Raw genomic sequence first — 6,333 nt, forward strand, 5'->3', positions numbered from 1 at the left:
AGGTTGTGTTTTAGTATTGTGGTTTTCAGATGCCAGTTAAACTCCCTTGCCTGTGTACGTATGCATATGTACCATGAAACCACCTAACTTCATAGCCAAATTCCAGGTACATATCTTATAAACCCTGGCTGGCCATGGTACATTTAAGTTAAACCAAGGCTGGCTATGGTACATTTAAAATAAACCATGGCTGGCCATGATATATTTAAGTGTACCATGGCCTCGATATATCTGATGAGGTAACATTGTTTGTTTTTATAAGAATCCTGGCAGTATTCGATTGTGGGAGTTTATTATTACTCACGTGATGAAAACCATGAACCCAATTTTGCATTCTACAGCACTCGTACGAAGGCGATTCGACACCCTTACCACCCTATGAGTTGACAAACGGAAGTTTAAGGTGAGAACTAGTGTCATGGTTAATTTACAATCACGTGTCTGCATGTTTGATTACGTACCACGCCCACTTTTTGTATATCACGAGGTAACCACTCTACAGCGAAGCTTACCCCTCTGGATGTTTAGAAAGCAATGTAAACAGTGGTTAAATGATTTAGCAACTTTGAAACACTTGTTAAATTGCAAAATTGAGTGTTTCCATGATATTCATATTCCCGTTTATGTTAACAAACGTAACTGCAACGGTACTTGCTGCTGACCCATAATCGAATTTTACAAGACTCTCTATATAATAAATCCAGTGGGTTGCCTCATATTGGCTTGGGTGATTAGTCGCCCACCACAGTAGGTTCTTAGCCTACATGGTACATATCAGTTGTATCACGTCCCCTCGTGATTTGCCTGATATGTACACCCACGCTCTGAGTCCTGGCGATGGCACTGTTTATACTTGCCCAATGGGTAGGTTGCAACATAGGTGTATGTACTTGGTTGTATGTGACGCAGTCGTAGTGATAATAATCCTGTGCCAAAAACATCCCAGCTGTAAAAAAAGGCGAGGCCAAGAATGCACAAGTACATGTTCATGGAGTAACTGCAACCAAAAGACATGATATCAAAATCTGGCCAAGAAAGCATTTACAGTATAGGCACTTTTATGCATTCGTTTTCTATACGCTTCACATTATCACATCCAGCTAGCTGTACATGTGTGCTTGCAATATAAACAATACTACTGAGACGATAAAAGATGATTACACTGCATTGTTACCAAAATTAATTTAACTAAAAATTTACAATTGGTTTCTACTTGGCCATCTTTTTATTTTAATATACAGTGCAAAAAGATGGCCAAGTAGAAACCAATTGTAAATTTTTAGTTGAAGTAATTTTGGTAACAATGCAGTGTAATCATCTTTTATCGTTTCAGTAGTATTGTTTATATTGCAAGCACACATGTACAGCTAGCTGGATGTGATAATGTGAAGCATATAGAAAACTAAATGCATAAAAGTGCCTATACTGTAAATGCTTTCTTGGCCAGATTTTGATATCATGTCTTTTGGTTGTAGTTACTCCATGAACATGTACTTGTGCATTCTTGGCCTCGCCTTTTTTTACAGCTGGGCTGTTTTTGGCACGGGATATCACTACTTTTTGTTGAATGGAGAACATACAGTTACTGAAGATTGGCTATTATATTACATAGGAGACACAGCTCAACATCCTCTCAAGCTAACTCAATTGCAAACAAGAGTTGATGTGTACAAATACTCCCTCAAACAATTATTCAATGGAACTCCCTTCAAATTCCTAACATCGACACAATAGATCTTGAAACATTTAAGAATGCTGTAAGTAATATAATAATTATGTGATTGTAATGCTCATTAGCGTGTTGCCCCTAGTGGGCTTTAAATTTGCTAATTAACAATAATAATAATAACAGCATGCATGCATGCATAATAACAGCTTCGGTATCAGATTAGCTAGCTAAATCAGTAGCAAAAGCTTCAAGTTCAGTGTTTAGAAGCACTACTAAAAGTAACTTGCTAAGAGAAAACGCGTTCAAACCATTCAAATTTCCCTCAAGGACTCATGTGATATTTTGCGTGATGTTTCACGTGAAAATAAGAACCGGGGATAGTGACAAAGTCGAGGCTACCATATTAATGGTTCTTCCTGAAGCGGTGGGTTGATGACATAACTAGTCTCTGTGCATAACAAGTGGAAGCGAATCAACTGTGAGTTGTTGCTGAACGTATGCCTCGGAATTGACATGAAGGCGCTGAATACATCACACTATTCTCCCAGCGAATTGCCGAGTAAGTTTGTGTATAAGTCATTGTAAATGGATATATAACTACCGTCATAATTTTAGACAGGAATCCCCCATGCCATAGTAGCTTCCTGGGATTATATATCTATGCTTTTGTAGGCCAGATCCTTGCAGCTGGCTTGTTCTAGCAGCTGTGTGGGTCATACCGCGAACAAGTTGAGCTGAACCCTAGTGAGAAAACAGCAAAAAATGAAAGAAGATTTTTTCTAAACATTTCAACCAATCAGATGGTTGGTGATGACAACGAAGCTGTCAAGAGCAGACAAATGCTTCCATCAAAGGCTATAGTGCTATATACTTTTATGGCTTCCTCCAGTGTATGGTGAAATCTTTGACTATAAATAATGTGTCAGGCATTTGAATGATTAGCAAGTAAGTCAATACTACAAAACTAATAAGTTAATATTTTTGAGGGTTCAGCTCAATGCGTACATACAGTATACCATAATTACTATGCATCAATCAATTGATGTGATGATAATATGTGCAGATCTGAGACAACCATGGACCCTACTATATAGTAACTGGGCAGATATATAGAGTTATGTATACTCTGATATAATTGTTGAGTGTTGTAGTTTGCCAATGGTTGAAGCTAAAGTAACCATTTTAGATAGCTTTTTGTGTTGTTGAAGGTGTCAGGCAAACTCCAGTTAGGGTCAGGCAATAAAAGATTGTTTTTCAAAACTGGAGAGGAACATGCTTAGGCCCGCAAGGTACAGGCTTAATCTATTTACCCCTAGCTGTAATACATCTATCAATCTATTGCCCCACTACCCCTCCCTTCGGGCATATATGGGGCTATTGTGGGCACAACTGAATGTTAAATGCCCCATGGTAGGGCAAACCTATTGTGTCAAATCCCCACCCATTGGCTCCAGTTGCAACATGGGAATTTACTCGGGATTTGACATTGCGTAGAAAAAATACTTGGGTGCTTAATGAATGATTGCCCCACATAGTGGGGCAGCAGTTTCATGTCAATTCCCCTTGTAAAGCCCCACTTACATCCAAGCGGGGTGGTGGGGCAACACATTAGTAGATGCATAATGAGTTTGCATCGTAAACCTTGTGTTAAAAGTTGGGCTGTTTTGCGTTTGTTGTGCTTATAGCAGCTAATGTGCTTATTCTGCAAACAAGGACTGGAGAAACTTCAAATTGTCTTCTACCTTTATCTATCAACTAGATCACTGCTGGTTATAAAATTTCCTTTGTTGTTGTAACTTGTTTACCGTTATGCTATAACCGTTAGTTCCTTCTAGTTTATATGTCTCCTAGCAAGGAACATTTTTATGTCAAAATGTAGCATAGGTGAGAACCACAAAACAAGTCAAGTAATATATTATAAAATTGGTCATCAACTGCTACCAGCTTCAGTATGCTGAATAATACATCTTGGGAATGGCTATGTGGGATGCCCACTTTAATGTATATAAAATGATGTGATGCTCATGTTGTATAGGTGTTAGTCACACTGTTTTATCTGCTGTCTCCTCCCATACAAGACCTGCCTCAATCTGATCAACCCAAGGAATCTACATAGGACCTCCTGACCATAAAGACTTTTGTAAAGTACACTTGTTGAAGTCCAACTACAACATGTGGTGAGTATAATTGGAATGTTGGTGTATGTGTGTAGTGCATATTAGTTGTGGGACAATGGTAGGGTCCTGGATTTGAAGAACTGGCCCAGACACATACTCAGCTTGAATAATAGGATGTACACACATATGCTACACACACACTATACATATTTGACATGTTAGTCTGACTATATGATTACATGTTTTTAGTTAGCTGTGCCTTACCATATACTGTATCCCTTTCTGTATGTGGAGGGTGGATACTGATGTTGTGACTGCTGGCGGGTGAATTTATGGTCAATGGACAAATCATTAATTTGTGGTACCAAGACCACACTACTATATATGAACTCTTGGTGGACTTCATAGCCAAACACTATTGTTTTTTTATTTTATGGGATCATCATAATGTAAACGTTTGCTATTACAGTATATTCATGCTATCATTAAAGACTTTTTATAATTGTGGGTGGTTGCATGAGGGTCTAACAAGGGCTGTGACTGAAAGGTGATGCGCTGATGCTGGCTTTTAGTAAACACTCAAGTTTCACCGGCACTGAATAGCTGGGGTAGGTTTAGAGCCGTGCACAGGTAATGTAGCAATAAATTATTTCAACTGTATCCCAACACTACAGTGGGTATGAAACAACAGCTACATGCCGGTAAGGCCCTGCATGGGGGAGTAATGCTATAACGAGTCGGTGGAGGCATATCGTGGTGAATTTAAAACAAATCAGTGACTGGACTCAATCAAACCTGGAGTTGACAGCACAGTGTCCATCAAACCAGCCAGCTCACTATGGCTAATGTAATGACCTTGCCCATGGCCACTTCCACGCTGTTTGGGAAGTAAGGCGGGCACCTCACACCTCGATGTCATGGCGGCAAGTTTGAATCTTCAAAGAGCACAAAAGCTATCGCATAAACTAACAAACAAATTTTTGCAAAATTAAATGTACAGATACATTGTGTAAAAAGCCCCTGATAGCTGCAGCCTTTTTACAATACGACTTCATGTTTGAAAGAAAATCGCCCCAAAGGTATGCGATGACGAAGAAAATGAAAAAAAGAACGATGCACATTTGAATAAATAATTTAATTATTCATTGTAAATGGGTGGGCGATGGAACAAACTACTGCAACAATTCGCCTGACTTTTCATGTGGTAGTTACTCATTATACAAAGGTTACATTCCCACTGGTTTCGAGGTGGAATCTTTTAGTATGGCTGAGATTTCGCCATGTGGATTTTAAAAGATTGTGTAATCGATCTCTCATGTAAATGACTCACAGTAGTGGTCGCATGTTTATTTTGTGGGCGCGTGCTTTGTTGTGCTTCTTAGTCTCACGACTCACTACCGTGAGTCTTGATTATAATAATGATAAAAGTGGGGGCCCCCCTGTCCCCCGTTTCCACCACCTATGTTAAACAGCATAGCTACAAAAATATGTTAAACAGCATGATAGCTTACCATTACCAATTTAAACTCATCCACCTATTCTCACCAACAGAGCTTTTACTCCAGATCAATTAAGGATTGGAACAACTTGTCATCTGCCATAATTGAGTGCAACAATATTGACTCTTTTTCAGTAGAACTGCAAAGATTGTATGGAATCCAATAACTGTAATCTTTGTAACTACATAGCTATTTTGTGATTATTGTTTTTTTTCCTGAGCATATCAGCTGAGCTGTCTGCTCAGTACCAATAAGAATAAGAATTATTTATGAACTGCAAAATGTAATGAACTCAATGTAAGGTGTAGCTATGAGTGTCAAAATTACATAGTGAATATTGTGGGTACCAGTTAACAAGTACGAGTGGCTATTGTACTGGCATAGTAGTCAGTATGCCCCGAGTATTCAACATTAGGCCTGGCACACGACCAGTAGTATGCCTTGAGTCTTGTACTTTAGGGAATGAGACAAGTAGTATTAGCATTAGGTTTAGGGTCGGGTTCAGCTTTGGTTTCTTCTTCACTTCGGTTGGACATTTATAAGGTAGAAACTAATGCAGATCATGTAGTTGCAGCACCAGTGGTACAGTAGTTACGAACATGGACCATGAGTGTGGATGCCAGGATTCGAGCCCCAGCTGAGGCAACTGTTTGTTTGTTTTTTTGCTTTCTTAGGTAACTTGTCCAAGCTTTTTTTAAATGCACGTAACTTCTCAGTAGCCTTCACTGCCGGCATAATATCCGGCAAAACAGTTCAACGGGTACCAGATATAACCTGCCTTAAAATGAATGTGGTCTGCAAATCACCAGTGTACAATACAGATAACTAGCTACTGTAGCATTACTTCAGCTAGTGCAATATTGTATAGCCATAATGCTATACTCTGTGCACGTGTAGAGCTAACACTTGAGCAAGTATGCAAACAATATTATTGCTAAACATAGTTATGTTAAAGTGTTCAGTCAGGTGCATTAATAACATGCACAGGGAGGGTGTTCCACGGTCTGATATAGAAGAGGGAAAGAAAGGAATGTAAGTGTGTTTGATC

General features: G+C 39.0%; 1 long non-coding RNA gene across 1 annotated transcript; it reads left to right on the forward strand.

The window, feature by feature from the left end:
- The first annotated feature begins 274 nt into the window (after nucleotides 1-274).
- On the forward strand, nucleotides 275-4,260 carry LOC136269356 (uncharacterized). Its single transcript, XR_010707298.1, has 4 exons — nucleotides 275-403; nucleotides 1,613-1,757; nucleotides 3,748-3,846; nucleotides 4,081-4,260. It is a non-coding gene; the product is annotated as an uncharacterized lncRNA (long non-coding RNA).
- Nucleotides 4,261-6,333: the final 2,073 nt, after the last annotated feature.

The sequence above is a fragment of the Dysidea avara genome, chromosome 10, assembly GCF_963678975.1.
Source record: "Dysidea avara chromosome 10, odDysAvar1.4, whole genome shotgun sequence".
Classification (NCBI taxonomy): domain Eukaryota; kingdom Metazoa; phylum Porifera; class Demospongiae; order Dictyoceratida; family Dysideidae; genus Dysidea; species Dysidea avara.